We start from the raw sequence: 19,613 nt of genomic DNA on the forward strand, positions 1-19,613 counted from the left end.
GGTGACGGTTAATTAAACTGCATAAACACATTACATTACACCAAATACACCAAATAATGTTCTTTTTAGCACCATCATATGACCCCTTTAAAATCAGTTAAGATTTGAAAATCATCTGTGTGGCCAGCCTTGGCAATTGAGTCAGTGCTCGAGAATTAAAGTGAAAGTGATGAAAATGAGTAAGTAAATGAAGGTGGCACCAACAGAAGGCTGTTCTAATGTGATCTTTCCCAAGCATTCCAATATGCACATTTTCAACATGAGCCGCTTAAAATGCTGCTTTGTTTACATTATCTGCATTTATCTCGTATATCTTTGTTTCAGTTTGTCCTCTTAAATGATGAATATATACTATTAATTGCCGCTTATATAGACCGTTCATTCCTCTCACGCAGGCGCAGAACGCACATGTTTATTTTGAGGTCAGCTGTAGTCTGAGCTGTGTGTTCAAGCACAGTTTTTGGTCCAGACACCACTGATGCAAGGCGACAACACCGTCATTTTTTGTTGCCACTAGTTCTTTGAAGTCAGTTTGGTGTGTCCCAGTCTACAGTACATCTCAATTCCTGCATCTCTTCCTCATGTCATCCTCTCACCCACATTCTTTATTTATTCATTCATTCATTATTTATTTTTCTCAAAATCATAATTTGAACTGATATTAAACAGTAAAAAGTGTAAAAGTATTTTAGTTCATATTTAATTATTTTACATTTAAATGAAAGGTAACCAAAAAATTTAATTTGATGTTTATCTGCTTAAAGCCAGGGCATCCAAGATGTAGCTGACTTTGTTTACAAACCAAGATTTTTAGCTCAAACCATTGCAGACCTCTGTGTTCTACTGAAAAAAAAAAAACTAAGTCACCTACATCTTGGATGTCCCGGGGTTAAGCAGATAAACATCAAATATTCATTTTTTGGGTGAACTATTCCTTTAATTAAAAATGTTATTAAAGGCACAGTATATAATTTTTCATCACTAGAGTATTATATAAATAAAAGTATATAAAGTATATAAAAGTGTATTATATATAGTATTCAAAATAAACAAAGACAGGGTAGCGTAGCTTGATGCAGTGAGTGTGGAATCATGGGAGTTGTCGTCTTTGTATGAAATCTGACTGGAATCTGGCAGAAATTATGTTCATGGATGAGCTAATGATTTATTAATGTAGTAGAACTGAACAGGCGTAAGGCTGAAATCCATCGATGCCAAATGAGGCCACTGAACGAGCGTGAGACATGGCTCGAAAGCAGCTCAGCTGTTATTATGCCACAGTCAACAGCTTACGCTCCTTCCAGTCGTGCGTATGTAGGGGGAAAAGCAGCGCTGTTTTATTCTTTTGAAAGTTCTGTTATAATGCTACTGTGTGGTTGTGACCGCTCTATTAAAATGCACAACATATTAAATCTTCTTTTGGTGTTTCCATGTTTTCTACAAAACAAAACCAGAAATCGAGGGGTTCTGACATCATTTGCAGGCGACACAATAACTATGGACATGGTCCGTGTCACTAGTTAAAATGTCTTATTTCTCTGGATTTAAACATTCTTTGAAACATTTGGGATAATGCAAGTAGACAAGTTAGCAAAATATATAACACTGTTCTAGTGTTTTTCGGATATTTTAATAAAATAAAATAAAAATCTTACATATCATGCCTTTAATTTTAGCACATTTTAATTACCAAAAATGTAAAACCACACAAATCAGAGTTTTAAACTGTAGACAGTATTAAAGGGTTAGTTCACCCCAAAATGAAAATTCTGCCATTAATTATTCACCCTCATGTTGTTACAAATCCGTGAAACCTTCGTTCATCGTCGGAATATTCAATTAAGATATTTTTGATGGAATCTGAGAGCTCTCTGACCCCCTATAGATGCCAATGATATTACCATGTTCAATGCACAGAAACGTAGCAAGAACATCGGTAAAATAGTCCATGTGACATCAGGAGCTAAACTGTAATTTAACGAAGCTCCGAGAATACTTTTTGTGTACAAAGAAAACAATAATAATATAATTTGTTCAGCAATTCTCCTCCACAAGTTAGCGTCTTCTTCCATTTTGGAGATTACCCCAGAACGCAATCAGTGTTGTTTACATTCAGCATGACAGCGTGCACATTCTACTGCTTATATAATGGTCATATAGGTTGATCTTCTCAGACCATTGATCAACATATTCAGAAGGTTAAACACCTCATTTAAATTACTATTTATTGAGAGAGAAAAGAAGAAGAGTTTCAGGCCTACTTTATACCCCATTTCGTGGAATTGCCTACAGCATGGGTTGAAAGAGAGAGAGGATCAGGGCTTATGATAAGAAGACATCAAGGTCTTTTTAGAGAATATTAAGATGTGGGGACTGTTTGATGTAGCGGTATGCATCATGGCACAAATAAAAATCAAAGTCTTGATGAAAGAAGCACAAACAGGAAAAATATAAGTAAAAGAATAAAAGGTCAATCACTGGCAGGCAGAAGAGGTGCTCATGAATAGACTATGAGAGATGAAGAACATCATCTATTTCTCCACTCTGAGGCTTCTACCAGCTGGGGCTTTATTCCATAAATCTCAAACAAGAGATGCCACATCAAAACCAGAGGCTAATTAATAATCCATTAATATAAAATGAATGTGAACGTGTGTGCGTGTTCAATCTATTAGATACATGCATGCGTGTTTGTGCTCGTGACTGAAAGGGAAAGAGAAACAATGAAGGGCAGAGACTCTATTTAAAACCCTTCAGAACGTTTGTCATTGGAGTCGGTACAGTCTCGGGGGATGTCCTAATTACTGAAGGCGTAATCACCCCTTGTTTAATACTCAGACCTAACAAAAACCTAACAAATTCCCTCAAATCTGTAGAGTGTTTGTGCCTGTGCCTCAGAGGAAAGCCAAATGTTATCTGGGCAAGCAGGATAATAGCCTGATTTGGTTGAAGGACACCTTAAAAAGGAGCAAGTGTGTCTGAGTCTGTATGTGTGTACCATTTTTTTGGGACAAATCTGAACCTAGAACTGAGCTAAATCTCATTTGTTAAAATTGTATTAAAATATTTAATTAAAGGGAAAGTCATTCACGCTCACGCCATCCAGAACCTGAATGACTTGTGGATCACAAAAGAAGATATTTTGAAGAATGTTGATAACTAAACACTTTCTGTTCCCATTGAGAAAAGACACAATGTAAGTTAATGGGAACCGAAACAACAAAGCAACACTAATCAGTCTACGGAACGTGTTTGCAGAGCTGTTTATGCTATCACAGTGAATTTAACCATACAGCCTCTCTGAAAACATGAAAACACACACACATACGCACATTACCGCCACCTTAAAAGCTTTGCCTTTTGACCACAAGACAAAGATTTCAGCAGGCTGAATTATTATTATTATTATTTTTTTTTTGCAAAGACTGTAGAGTGCCAGAACATTTTGAAATGCATTTCCTCTAAGCACTGATTTGAGCGAGATGCCACTGAAATGACAACTGGGGGTATGATTACATTCATCACTGTGTGTCACCATTTCCAAAAAAAACAAAAAAAAAAAACACATTCTATGATATTTGCCTAAAGCAGGAAGGAATCTGTAATGTCACGAGGAGTGTGTCTGCGGGTGCATTTGTATCGGTTGAAGGATAATTATAAAACCACTGGCTCACCCCCTTTTCCCTGACCCTTCCTGAACTCATCCTCTGCCTCGTTAAACAGCCCTGAATCTATCAGACTAATTAATCACCCCTTCCTGTCCCCGCACACACACCTTTCTCACTACTTTACTCTGTCTCTTTACCTCTTGTTTGTCCTGCAAACAACTCAAAATGCCTCAGAGGAAAGCCAAATGTTATCTGGCCAAGCAGGATAATTGCCTGTTTTTTGAAGTGTGTATGAGTCTGCATGTGTGTACCATATTTTTGGGACAAATCTGAAACCATAACTGAGCTAAATATGACAAAATATAGTAAATTAAATGATGATGAGTTCCCACAAAAAAATAATTGCCATTGCCCTTATGACTGGATGCATTTTTTAAATAATGTTGATGTCTTAACATTCAGTGACCAGTGGCTATCAAAAAAATAATAATAATTACAATACATTTTTAACTATTTATTATTCAGTAGGCTCCGTGGAAGAAGAAAAAAATGCCTGTGGCAACATTTCTACAAAATCCCATTATGTTGCTTCATGTGTATTTCATGACACTTTCAAAGTTAAATTTCCAGTCAGGGTCTCGGAAAGCATATTTAATTTCATCCTGAACAGATGAAAATCAATCTGGCATTGTTTTTACTTTGTTTGGTTTTTGTGTACTAGGTGTGGACGATAATAAAAGATTGTCATCAGTGTCAATATCACAAAAATCTAATAGCCTAAAAATAAAAAGACAAGTAAACCGTCATAGATTAAATAAGAATTCAAAAATTAATTACAAAAAACAAAAAAAACAAAAAAAAACTAAAACACTGCATATGCTTCACTGTGTACAAAAGTGGTTTATTCAAGGGCAGTGAGAGCTTTTCTTTCTTTTGTTGTTTGATATTATTGCAGGAATATTAGGCTGCTGTCACTTTAAGAGTTGCCTTGATCCAATATACTGTGACACATGTTTTCTTTCTCAGCTGTTTGGTTTCACTTAAGAACTAAATTACTGTGTTTACAAGGATACTTGTAAGGACGGAATTTTGACACATACAAGTGCATGTATTCAACCGTTCAAGGCATATAAGGTGCCAAAAATAACTGTGTTCCTGTGTTCAATACTCCTGTGTTCTATTAGCACCGTCTTCACCTGCATGCACCTCTCTGACAGCACTCAGAAACAGTCTATATGATAACACGTGCATTTAATAAAATTAGTTTTCTTTTGCTGCTGATTGCGTTTTAACAACTTGTAATTACTTGTTCTTATCACAATCCTTAAAAACATGTGCAAAGGATACATTTTAGTGACGATGCAGCACAGCACAGTAGCATGATAGAAACCATAGTCCAAAATCTCTACCACCCCTATTCCATACTTAACATAGCAGTTAAGAAATTAAATGTCCAGTGAGTGGTGCTAAATGTGCTCTATTGCATTTTTTTTTTTTTTATGGACCAACTATACCAAATCTAACCAAGTGTTTAGAAAGTAAATGTGAGATAAAAGATCATTTGCTGAAGCAACCGTGTCTTTTTTTAGCTTTGGATCACAACTGCAATGCTGTACCAGATGAGCTCCCAAGCAAGTATACCATGTCTGAAATCCATACATATGGAGATGGATATGTAATGCAAACATGAAAATGTACTAGTTTACAAATCATGGACTATGTTAAAATAGTTCTGAGTTCATACTATGGTGTGGAAACATTTTTCCTTTTATTTATAATTTGTGTTAAGAAATAACTTTGTTTTACTTCCACTAGTGTATGCATGTACATTTTTATTATTTCCTTGAATTATTTAGGGTTGAATGAATTATAGCATTATTTATTTGCACACCCTGTTTGCATTGGTTTTAGTGAACACAATCATTCATATAATCTTAAAAATGCGGACATGCTCTTAACTACACCACATATCGGGATACATTTCTGGTTATAACGGCATTATTTGACCTTTGTTTGATAAATAACTGCTCCCATGACCAATAGAAAATAATTTTCTTTGGAAGTGCAAACTGCGGCAGGCAAATAGCAGTGAGTTATTTTTAATAAAGCACAATCTGTTATCCTAATTTACATAGAAAGGAGGCGTGTTTGTGTTGAAAAGAATGACAATGACTTAATTTGAATATACATTTGAATTTGTATACAATTTGAATGTGCTATTCCAGCACAGTCTGCGCCTGATTAAACTGAACTGCGGGTGGTTTGTGAATAAGACGCAGGGTTTTACACTGTAACAGATGCAAAAGTGCAGATGCAAAAGTGCACATTTAGGAAAGTGGCGATGGCTATTCATATCCATCCAGAAGATATTACAACCCAACCCAGATCTATAATGCAGGTGTATAATCAATAAGCAGCCATTACTGATGTGGCACAGGTGTCAAGTGTTTAAAGTGGCCACGACCCTAATGAGAATGAAATGAAAGATATATTTCAGTGTCTATGCAGATGCTTGTCATTAGTCCTTCATGCTGCTCATTAAGTCACTCCACTCTTTTTAGTCTGTGAGTGCTGTGGCAACCTAGAGACCACCTGTGCCAGAGAACCATCAGTGCTGCATTAACAGCAGCTATTGAGCTTCGAGTGTTGCTCTGGAACACTCTATCGTCATGGTGACATGACGTGGCAGGGGATTATGCCAGAGCTCTGCTGTGGAGCCGTTTGGGAGATTGAGAGGTTTTAGAGAATCAGGGAGAAATTAGTGTCTGTGTGCATTCTGATCCTATTTATTTTGGCTTCCCTCTCTGTCATCCGGATCTATGGAAAACAAACAAAAACAAAAGAGGAACAATGAAGACAATCATATACAAACCTATATAAAAAAAAGACTACTGTATATCTGAAATTCTGAAATAGCTAGGGCACAGTAATACAATACATTCTATATTAACATGTGAAGTTGCTTGGTAACTGTAAACAGCCTAAAGTCAGATTTGGGAATTATGTCATGTAATAAATGTAGCTATTGGTTGAAAACGGGTGTGTTTATAACTATTAATTATCATTAACTAGGTATAGTAACAATAGAACATGGCCTCTCTTGGCTTTATTGTTTTATATGCTTCAGGCACATTGAATATTCAGTCATATCCAAAGTGTTGTTTGGGTATCAATAGTCACCTTCTTTTAGGGCCACTAATCTAATTTTATCTAATCAGATTTTAATCTTTTTTTTTCCCCTCCCTTGCCTCCTATGAGATAATGGACACACAACCACGGCTATTCTTACCTGTTTGGATAATAGGTTAGAAACACACGCTGCTATTTATAAAATGCCTCTGATTACCAATGGTTTACTCAGTGTGTGCCTCGTCACAGCTCTAGAACGTCATTGCTGAAACTCAATGGGAGTTCCTCTCAGATTTGATCACCCCTGCTGCTTCAGATGTGATCCCTCTCTCGAGGACTTTTTTAAAGTCTCTGTTCAATGTGTCTGTTCAATTTTCTTGCTCTCTCTGTCATCTCCGCTCGTTTGAAAGGACTCCAACCTTTCTGCTCTCCTCTAAGAAAAGTGGAATCCATCTGTGTTTACAAGTGATTCAGTGGAAGTTCCAGTTGCATTTCATTGATCCTCATCACTGTTGCTCAGAAATGTCTCAACGAAGACATTCCCTCAAATGATAATGTGAAGATAGCTTCCATTAAATATCATCATAAAATGATGATCAAACGATAATAGCCAATCATGTAGACCTATTGCAACTTAAAGAGCCAGTTCAGGTGGTGGATTGCAGCAGTGGAGAGATGCTTTACAGTCCCCAAGATTGGACAAATTTTGTGGGTGCATTTATGCTGGATTTGGAAATTTTATATTTTATTTACTTCAATAAACAGCACTCTCAGCAGGTGCAATTCATTTTTTTGTGTATTCCCCCATGACAGTTATAACCGTTATAAGTGTTTTTTTTTTTTTTTTTTTTTTTAGTGTATAGTACAATAAAGAAATGACAGGAAATTGATGTGGGTGAATAGATAATTGAATAAAATGACAGTACTGTGCAACTGTGTCTTAGCATGTTGGGACACATTAAACTGACTCCTAATGCCACTGCCATTGTCAACCCTTTATAGAACGACAAGTGTCCGTGTGTTCCCTCTTTACTCTGTCATTGGTTTGCTTTTGTCAGTTCCATTTCTTTTCCATTGGGTAAATTGGCTAAGCTGAATGCAATGCTCAAAAACCACCTGGCATTGCTCGACTTTCAACTTTGGCTTGGTTTGTAACGGAAAAATTGAATTTTGTCATCATTTACTCACTCTCATGACATTACAAACCCGTATAAGTGTCTTTTTAATATTAAACGCAAAATATTTTGAAGAATTTTAAAAAGCCAAACAGTTGTTGGTCCTCATTGACTTCCATAGTAGGCAAAGAAATACCATTTAAGTCAATGGGGACCATCAACTGATTACCAGCATTCTAAAAAATATTTAAAAGTATAAATATTTAAAGTCATATATTTGAAATGACATGAGGGGGAGGAGATTTTCATTTTGGGGTAAACTATCCCTTTAAAGAGGTCATGAACTGCTTTTTGTTTGAAGCAGTCAAAGTTGTGTACCTAAAGGACTTTTGTGTGTGTGTGTGTGTGTGTGTGTGTGTGTACTGTTCTCTGAGGTCCACTTATATTATCAGGATTTTTGCATAAAAAAACATATTTAAGAAGTAATATTCAAATTTATGTCCTGTTTTTAACCCCATCATCAGAATGCTCGGTTTGAAAAAACGTGGCAGACTGTAGACTCAGAAGTAAATGCACTCTGCTATGATTGGCTAACAGTTGTGTATGTTTGCCAGCCTACATCCTTGATAGATGGACACTGGAGTGATTTAGGTTTAAAACGCATAAATACTCAATACATACCAAATTATCTGTTTAACAGAAAGCAATAGAGACCACATAATAAAAGCAGTTACTTACACTTGTGTTGTGACATTAATGTCAGATTCAATATACTCGGCACAGCATAGTCTTTTAGTTTCTATCTTTCTTGAAATCATCTCAGGTTACGTTATGTAACCATGGCTCCTCAAGGGAATGAGATGCTGTGTCGGAGAATGCTTTGGGGAACGCCTCCAGTGTGACATCTCTGAATCACGTCTATTAATCAGGCCAAGACGTCATAGGCAGGTGACTTCAGAGACCAGGAAGCTTAAAAGCACATGTGGTGAAGCCTGCATTCAGCCTCAAGGGATGAAGCAAGCGCCAGCAGAGATGCCAGAAGTGTTGCATCTACTATCCACTGACTGGGGGTCTGTTTAGTCGCGGGGCGACCTCTCTTAGGGGAACCGTAGCAAATGAATAACTGGTCTGCCCTTCTCCACAGGGCAGCTCTGTGGACACAAACAATTAAGCTTCTTCTGGTCTAGCTCCCTGAAGGGAGGAGAACTGAAGGCCTGGATTATGATAGGCCGTGGTGTAGAAGAGGGGACCTTAGGGACAGATCGGGTGCAAAATCTATATAGGACGGGGCCACGGAGAGGGCCTTTAGGTCCCCAACGGGAAAACAGAAAAAAGACTTTATAGTGGGAAGGCGATCCGAGATCTCCTTGATAGGCTCGAAGGGAGGCCTACAGAGAGCCTCTAACACCACACCCAGGTCCCATGTGGGGGACACGAGAACAGACCGGAGGCCTCAGACTCAGCACACCATGGAGAAAACATATAACTAGGGGTTGTCTGCCCACTGACTGGCCACCAAGAGGGGCATGGTAGGCCGCAATGGCTGCCACATAGACCTTCTGGGTGGAGTGGGTCAACCTTGTGGAGAAGCGGGCCTGCAGGAACTCCAGCACTGTACCAATTGGGCAGTTAACTGGGTCGAGCTGGTGGTCTCCGCACCAAGAAGTGAAAAGCTTCCACTTCAAGGTGTAAAGTTTCCTCATTAAGGGAGCTCTGGATTGGAGGATGGTTTTAACATTCTCAGTTGAGATACCGGAAGCTACAAGTTGTGACCCCTCATTAGCCACACCCATAACTTCCACAGCTCCTGACGGGGATAGACTTTAGTGCCCTCCGCTGGTGAGAGGAGATCCCTCCTGACAGGAATCTCCCATGGAGAGGAGGGAAAAGAGGTCCGAGAACCATACTCGGCCCGGCCAGAATGCGGCTACCAGCAGCAGCCAGACCCCGTCCCAGCGCACTCTTTCCAGAACTCCCAGGAGCAGAGCAAACGGGGGAAAAGCATACAGATGAAGCTTTGTCCATGTCTGTACCATGGCATCCAGCCCCAGTAGAGCTGGGTGAGTCAGAAAGAACAAGAAGGGACAGTGCGATGTCTCTCAAGTCGCAAACAGGTCCACCTGAGCCTGGCCAAAAACTCTCCAAATCTGCTTCCCCACCTCGGTGTGAAGCCACCATTCCCCGGGCCTTGCCCCCTGCCTCAACAGGATGTCTGCTCCTATTGAGATGCCCAGGAATGTGAACTGCTCTCAGTGAGAGGAGTTAACCCTGGGACCATGCAAGGATTTGGTACGCTGGTTCCCACGGGGAATGCTAGCAAAGGCTCCCTCCACAAAGAGATCCCTCCTAGAGCAGAGAACATGCAGGGCATGCTGCTCCCTCAAAAGCCAACACTGCATGCTCCGCTCCAAGGTAAACAACACACAAACTGTGAGTATCCCCACCTGAAATGTAGCGCGGACAGGGAGGAACACACAGTTTGAAATGCTGCTTGTCCTCGACCAGTTTATGTTTGGTCTTAGAGGGTGCTTTTGACATGATGGGAATGACAAACAACACTAAATAAGACTTACAAATATTGAAACAGTACACAAACATAGCGCTTGCTAAAGACAGAAGGCTAAATGCTGGCTTCACCATGCATGCTTTTAAGCTTCCTGGTCTCTGACATCACCTACCTATGACATTTTGCCCATCCATTGGACTGGTGACACACATGATTCAGAGATGTCATGCTAGAAACGTTCCCCAAAGCATTCTCAGAAGCGTTCTCCAACGCAGCTCGAGTTCCTAAAGAGGAATGTGCATCAAATTGTTCCATGTTTGCAAAGAAATCCACAGTGAAATTAAATGAACTAAGGGCTGAGTTCTTACAGACACAGTCTGGTAGCTCATTGAACATTAAGTTTATCCACTCTTTCCTGATGTTGAGATCAGAAGGAAGGCAATGCAAACAATGTTTTTCCAGAGCTTGGAACTGCAGAGTGTCTTGTCTTGTCTTCAGAGCCATCTTTATCATTTGATTTCTGCATAGACCTGCATTCGTCTCGTTATTTAAAAAGGCAGTTATGTAGAAGCAGGCGTTGATATTCTTCTGTGGAGGCGGTGCTTATCCACAATGTTACGTCAAAAAGTGGTGCATTCCACAAGCTGTCATTTTAGCACATTGGCTTTTATATAAACTGTGCTTAGACTAATGAGAAGATTTTGAATTCTGAAACTTACAGGATGTCAAATTTAACCCCTTCAATGAAATACATCTGTCCATGGTGACTTTTTTCAAGTCTCTCTGAATGTGTATACACTAAGTTTGTTTACAATGTTCTTTATCAGAATATCTGTGTTAAAATACACTGTTCTGCAGTTTTGAACTGGGGGAGCAGCCCACAGTATTATAGTGATTAGCTTCTTTCCTCCGTGACTGCATGTGGCCATTGCTGGCACAGTACAGAGCAGCTGGCTGCTGAATCAACCCTTTATCAATTCAAAGACACACTGATTATCATCTGATCAATCAGATTATTCCAAACAAGACAACTTTTACACTTTCTTAAGAAAATTTAAGTGGTGTCTTCCTGTGCAAAACTTGCTCGTCACTATGCCAGAGGGTTTGGTTAGCAAGGAATTGTTATGCAGATGCTAAGTTTTTCTGATTGGCTGTTTTGGATGGTTGCTAGGTGATTGCTTATGATATTGTCTTTATCATATTCTCTTTTTAAATATTCATTTTAAATACTCCTAACTCAGATTGCACTTCTCCGAGCCACATGATTCAAGCTATCATATGACAATACGACACTAAGGGTAAATAAACAATAATGATGACTATATCAACATGCAAATATCGTTGCCGATAAAATATGAGGCTAAAATGTATTTTAAAAAATTATAAAAACTATACAGTAACTTTTATTTTTATTGAAAAAGGAGAAAATTTATTGTAGACTACTGTACAATTCTACAACGCGTGCTTTCATGTGTGCGTTGCCAGGTTTCAAGAGTTAAAATCCCCAAGTCAAAGCCTCTCTGTTAAAAGGATTCATTTTCTGCTGGGGTTTTGCTTAATTTTTGCAGGTCTGGAAACCATGCATACATGCTCGCTCCTCATGGAAGTGCCGATGATGATCAAGGATCGTCGTGTTCTGTCAGAATGGACTCCACAATATTGTTTGCTGAAGAAATGCATTTACTCAACTGCTGTTGTTTTAAATGATTAGTTTAAAGAATAACTTCCAGAATAAAATGTACTCACTATAATGTCATCCAAAATGCTCATGTCTTTCTTTCTTTCTACAGTCAAAAGAAATTAAAGGGGTCATTTGATGCTTTTATTAAAGATCATTATTTTGTGTATTTGCTGTATCAGAATATGTTGACATGCTTTAATGTTCAAAAACACATTATTTTTCAAATACTGTACATTATTGTAGGTCCACTATGCCCCGCCTCTCTCAAATGCATAGTTTTCTACAAAGTCCCTCCTTCCAACAAGTGCAGTTTGCTCTGACTGGCCAACTGACCCAGTGTATTGTGATTGGCCCGAACATCGCAAGTACTCGTCGGAAATGTAACGCCCCTTTCCATAATCATGTGCTTCATCAATACACACACACACACACACACACACACACAATGTGCAAAACTCAGCATTTGAACATTGAATAGCAAACACTTAATCTAATAACAAAACCTACTTACAGTAGCTGATTCAGAAGCGCCAGCTTGTTGCTTTGATGTTCTGTTGGAAATAATCTTAAAGATTTCCTAAATGCATCTACTTTCGGAAGTCCAAATAAAGCTTTTTTACTTTCTCATAGATACACACAGCATCTCCCCGACATGGCTGCTTCAACACTAACTGTGGTTACTGAAACCACACCTTCTTTCTTTGCGTGAACACTTGGGCGGCATTACACAAATCTTTCCACATAGTGATGTAGACATGTGTGTGGCAGAGTCTTAACTTTGATAAAGAATATCTCTTTGGATTTGAGACTTTAGTCTTTGTAACTTTACAGATCTTCTTTATGCACCAAGAGCTTGTAACACTCCAAAGAGAAAGGGAAAATTGAAATCACATCATATGACCCCTTTATGGTTTTGGTTTTGAAGAACATTTTCCAGGATTTTTCCCAGAAAACATCACAACTTATATCCTTTAAACAGAGCATTTAGCCTACGTTATCTGTTAGCAGCCCATGTATCTGTCAAAGCATCTGACGGGGCAAGCCACTTTAAACTATACCTGTTAATTTCAAATATATATATTGTAAATCTCAATATGCCGCCCAGTACTATTTGAAATGCAATGCAACCTAAACATAACCAAATATCTATTTACAAATTACTGTAAGCAAATTTCTTAAAAGATGACAACAGTAACAAAATAGCAACATCTGAGGAAGCACTGTGTTTGTGTATGCATATGCATGCATGTGAGACAACGAGAGAGAAAAAGAACAGACAGAATGTGACTCAATCATCAAACACAAGGACAAAGAGCTAAATCAAGCCAATTAATTTGGCCAGAATAAAGGTTCATAAAAATGCTAGAGCAACAATATTGTCATTATTCCTGAACAACAAAACCAAAAAAAGCACCGCTAGCCAAGAGACAAAGACAAATTGCTCCATAACAGTACAGGTACAGTGCTGAGTGCTCCAGCATACAATGGATTTGAATAGCATCAGTCCAGTATTTGAGGAGCTGAAAATAATTGAAAATAACTGTTTCTCAAAATTCTCCCTCAACATCATCTTCAATGGCTTCTTTTGTCTGGCAATGTAACAGACAGATTTAGTGAGCAGTAGAGGTCATTCCACTCACACACACACACACACACACACACACCTTGAAATGTTAACAAGGTTTTAGCTTTAACATGTGACTCTGTCCGGAAACAGTGACATGACATTTAGTCACATCCACAGTCTGACTAATAGTACTAATACTTCCCACAGCAAATACAAAAGAGGACGGATGAGCAGAAGAGAGTCACAGAGAGAGATAGAAACTGTGAAGAGGGTGCCATGTTTCTCTCATGCACACTCTTGTGCGATCTTAACCTCTCTCTCTTTCTTAGTTCTTCAAAGCCGCTGCCTCGGCACACAGACAACAGCCTGAAATGCAGCGTGACAATGACATTTAACTGTCAAGCTCCATCAGAAAAACACATTTCCTATTCCTACTAGAATAGTAAACACATCTTCAAACTCTATCATGAACGAAAATGAAATCTTTTGTGCTAAACCATGCATTTTTCATGTGTTTGGACCAATTATAAAATATAGGGGCAATTAAATTAATCCACAATGTCATTCAGCAAACCATTCACATGAAAATAACCTCATCAGTGCATACAAGGCCACTAATGATCAATTAACACATCCACTTTAAGTACACAAATAGCAAATTACACAGAAATTAACATTTCCCCGATGAAACATGACAGATAATGAATCTAAGGCAAATTAACAGCACAATGTTGAATGATAACTAAACATGACCATAAATATATTACAAACGTGAAAATGAAATATCAGAACAGTAAAAATCAGTTAATTAAAATTTAAAAATGCATTTAGTACAGTAGCAAGTAAAAAAATTACCATGAAATGCCACATATACTGTAAGGTTCGAAAGTCACTTTGAGCAATGTGTATGTTAATACACCTTGCTTTATGCAAGCAATGTTTCAAGAATAAAATATAATTGGTTTGAATGTTACATGACTCAAGAAGTTGTTATATAATTTGAAAAATGTCCATAATTTGATTTTGCTGAAGTGTTTATTATCATATTATACAGTATATCATAATTTAAAGGCTAACTGAAGTGTATACAGTAAGTTGTCTAGTCTAATCACATCTGCCTCAAGGTAGTGACATCAACACGAATGTGTGCTAGGTCTAGTTCATAGGCATTTAAATGAAAATTATGTAACCGACTAGTTGACTACTGTGTTTATATGCAAACCATTTGAAATAAACCATTTGAATCAACATACACACACAAAAATAACATAAGCATTCACGTTATTAACATTAGCCAAAATACAGTTTTAAGTTCAAGTCCAAGAGAGCATAGTCCACTGCAATATCCACTTTGCAAAATATTTTATTTTCAAAACATTACATTAACATAGCACTAATTTGAATTTAGACTTTGTAATATATAAATATATATTAGTGCTGTCAAATGATTAATCGCATCCAAAATTAAAGTTTCTGTTTACATAATATATGTGTGTATACTATGTATATTTATTATACACATAGCCAACAATACATTGTATAGGTCAAAATTATTGATTTTTCTTTAATGCCAAAATTCATTGGGATAGACCATGTTCCAGGAAAATATTTTGTACATTTCCTACCATAAATATATATTGAACCTTAATTGTTGATTAGTAATAAGCATTGCTAAGGACTTCATTTGGACACTTTTAAAGGTGATTTTCTCAATATTAAGTTTTTTTCTGTGTTTTTTTTTTTTCCTCAGGTTCCAGATTATTAAATAGTTGTATATTGGCCAAATATTGCCCTATCCTTAGAAATACTGTATATACATCAATGGATATCTTATTTATTCAACTTTCAGATGCTCTATAAATCTCAAAAAAAAAAAAAAAAAAAAAAAAAAAAAATTACCCTTTTGGCTGGTTTTGTGGTCCATGGTCACACACCCACCCCACACACACACACATACATATACAGTATGTTTGTGTGTGTGTGTGTATGTGTGTGTGACTAGTCTCACACATCATCCCTAGACATTGTACCTTCACTGCTCCAATCATGCTGATTTTGATGCTGATTGGATGGGGAATACCAGAATATACTTCAAGATGGTGTCCTGATTTTACAAGATTGTAATGTGTTTTTATGCTAATTATGACAAAACAAGTCCTGAATGTGAATGGCTCATGTTCGCTTTAAAAACAGCAGACAAAAAGCAAAAAAATATCATATTTATACCATAACATTAAATTATAAACCTAACATTGTGCCATTCTCATCAGTTGCCACCATCTTTGACATGATATCAAATGATGCTTCTTGCTGAGGTCAAAGTTAATCAATCTGATCTAATTCATGTCCGACATAGCACTGTTCCAGTCATTATTTTCAAGGAGGTGGGAAAATCCTGAAGTCTGTGGTTGGAAAAATTCCATCTTCGCCTTATTAAAATCAACCACATCTGTACATCAAACTTTTCCAGTGAAAACACTTATCAATAACTCTTTAAATGGTTTAGATGCACTGGTTGGAAACTACTGCAACCTGACAGATATACACACCATGTCTTGTGAAATTGAGATTCCTACAAGCGTACCACACATTACTGATATTCAGAAACAACAGTGTGAGTGAAAGCTCACATCCAAGCATTACTGCCAACATAATTAATTACTGCTGTCAAAATCGAAGCAGACTCACCATACACAATGGTCACCATGGAGACAGGCATGACCAGAAGTCCCAGAAAGCATATCTGCCACTGCCAGTGACATGAGAAAGTAATTTGTGGCATTTTGCAGTTTTCGTTCCAGATTGACAGCCATGATTACTAAAATATTCCCGGTAACCGTAATAATGACTACAACCAAAATCAGTAGCGCAGCCCAGTTTTTTCCGAACTAACTCCTCTTTGCTTGTCTCGCCGTTGCACCTTTGCCATGACAGCGGTTCTGTTTTTTCACTGGAAGTGCTGCTGATGGATACGTTTGGAAAGAGAGATGCTTCAGTGTCAGCCCAACTTCTGTTACAGCCAAACGAACTGTTACGAACCACATTACCCAGCATGATGTCCGGACTCGGTGTCCAGGTGTCAGGGTCAAAGGGCATGAGGTGTGAAGAGGTGAAGATGCTTTTAGGCACAGGCTTTGAAATGTTGGCATGCAAGTTCATAATGTCCCTTATTAACACTGTTAGACTCTCAAAGACAAAAGTTTGTTACCTCCCAAGTTTGGTTAGAGGTCATGTATCCTTCTTTTCTTTATAGCATCTTTGTTCCAGCCATTAAGTCCAGAGGTTTGCTTCATTCTGTCCTCTTTAAAATCCTGAGGTCTTCCTGCTACTCTTTTACTGTAACCAAAAAGCCTGAAAAAATGAAAATGCAAGGTGTAACAATTAAATGTTCCCATAATTCGTGCATTTCTGAAGGCGCAGAATGTGTTGTGTCTGTTCAGTGAAGTCTTCTTGCTCCTCTCTGTTCTCGTTGTCAGAACACAACAGATTTTACGAACTGGATGACCTGATAGTTGAGCGCACACTCTCTCTCGTTCCCTCTCTCCGCTCTCTCTGGCAGTGTGCGGAGCTAGCAGATTCTGGTCCTCCTCAAGCCAGTGATCATTCTGTTCAATCCAGCTGTGGTGAGAGAGAGAGGGAGAGAGAGACTGAAGTGTGAGTCAGGGGTTTAGTGAAAGTTCCTCAGGTGTTTCCTCTTTCTTTTGCACCTGCGTCTGTAACTACCAAGACAAATCTTATTTAATGTGACAGGCGACACATATACACGCTCCACTTGCTTCAGGCCCAAAGAAAATATGATTGATAAAAATAGGCAAGATTAGGAAACATTTAGACAAAGATATTAGCACAATCTTACAACAAGAACTCAGTCTTTTCATCCATCCATCTATATGTCCATCTATCACTCTATCCATGCATATATCTTTATATCTATACGTATATTTATATATGCAAATGTCTTATCTACCCCATCAGTCCATTCATCCATCTATTCGATGGTCATACATCTAAATACAGTATCTACTGAAAAAGTCTATCTATGAACGTCTTATTTATCCCTCTTACCACATTCATCTAAATTTTCTTCGGTCTATGCATACATCTACCTATAAATCTATATCTATCCCAATCTGTCCACATCATGTTCCATATGTCTATTTATCTATCAATCTATTTGCTGATCCATCCTTCCTCCTTCCACCTACAGTACTGTGCAAAATTCTTAGGCCACTAGTATTTTCACACACAAAAAATGGTTTTAAGTGAGTTATTTCTATATTTTGCTGTAGTGTGTAAGTAGGAAATATCAGTTTAAATTTTTGTCTGGAATACTATAACATGAAGAAACAGAAAAAATTGAGACAGTCTCAATCCAAAAAGAACTGTGGCAATGTCTCCAAAACATTTTCAAGAAACCTACCTGCAAAGCTACCTGAAAAACAATGTGCAAGTGAACCTAGGTCAAAAGTTTTTTTAATGCATAGTGTGGTCACACCAAATAAGTTAATAGAAGTTAATAAAAAAAAAAAATCTATTTATGGCTTTATTTTTATGGCATTCTCACTTTACAGCATTTTTACACAAGTGCCTAAAACTTTGCACAATACTGTAGCTTTGCTGTATTCTTGAAGCATTTTGGAGGACATTGCCCACAGTTCTTCTGGATCGAGACAGCCTCAATTTGTTGTTTCTTCGTGTTATTCCATACAGACTAATGATGATGAGATCAGATCTCTACTACTTACACACTACAGCAAAACATAGAAATAACTGACTTAAAACCATTATTTGTTGGTGAAAATATTAGTGTAATATTATATTTTGCACAGTATTGTATATCTACTGTATGTGTCAATTTATCCATACATACATCTATATGTCTGCGTAAACATCTTATCTACCCCTCTATCAGTCCATCAATCCAATTATCATATACAGTGGCATGCAAAAGTTTGGGAACCTCTTGCAGAATCTGTGAAAATATTAATAATTTTAACAAAATAACACAGATTATACTAAATGCATGTTATTTTTTTTTATTTAGTACTGTCCTGAGTAAGATATTTTACACAAAAGATGCTTACATATTGTCCACAAGACAAAAAAAAAAATGCTGGAATTATTTGTAAAAATCCTTTCAAAAGTTTTGGGTGTCATGGATTTGCAAGGTCCTCCTACACTCACAACCAATTATCCCGATCACAATCACCTGACTTTTGTTCTGCAGCACCTGTCAACCCACATCACACACTACAAAAGCCAGCCACAAGCACCAAGACACTGTCCGGTCTCGTCTATGCAACCTTGAGTACAATGTGTGGACTAAACCTGACTCTCTCTTGCCTCTTGGAGGATTCTCTCGTTGACGTCATGTGGATACTTTGGAAAACCAACTCCTTTTCTGCACCTGGTGGCTCTGGAGTGTGTGCCCGTGGCTTAATCCTGGACTGCCATTCATCCCTCATCTACCAAACACTACCTATCCTTTCACTAAACTGTTTAGGCTTTAACTCAACCTCTGTCTCCGTTGTCTTCTGTGTGTGACAGAAGACTGGACCAACAAACTATTCATGTCTCAAATGGATTTGGATACACTCCAGAGACTGGTGGACATGCTGCGCCGAGAGCTTCCAAACTACCACCTCATCAGCCATGGGACTGTGCGATTGATCTCCTTCCAGGTGAACCAGTGCCTAAAGGAAAGATCTACTAATTCACCATCCCGGAACAAGATGCAATGAAGAAGTACATCGCAAAGCTTTGGAACAAGGGTACATACGACCATCGACTTCCCTTGCTGCTTTCACCATTCTTCTTTGTGGCTAAAAGATGGAGGACTTCGACCCTGCATAGACTACAGAGGGTTGAACGCCATCACCAAGAAGTTTCGTTATCCTTTTCCCCTCGTCCCAGCGGCGCTAGAACAGCTCCATGGTGCTTACACCTGTACAAAGCTAGATTTATGCAGTGCCTAAAATCTGATCAGAATAACTTGATGGTAATGAGA

At 38.0% G+C, this 19,613-nt stretch overlaps 1 pseudogene; it reads right to left on the minus strand.

Moving 5' to 3' along the window:
• Nucleotides 1-16,861, minus strand: part of LOC113109366 (5-hydroxytryptamine receptor 2A-like) — a 29,547-nt pseudogene extending 12,686 nt beyond the window's left edge.
• Between the last annotated feature and the right edge of the window lie 2,752 nt (nucleotides 16,862-19,613).

The sequence above is a fragment of the Carassius auratus genome, chromosome 9, assembly GCF_003368295.1.
Source record: "Carassius auratus strain Wakin chromosome 9, ASM336829v1, whole genome shotgun sequence".
In the NCBI taxonomy this organism is placed as follows: domain Eukaryota; kingdom Metazoa; phylum Chordata; class Actinopteri; order Cypriniformes; family Cyprinidae; genus Carassius; species Carassius auratus.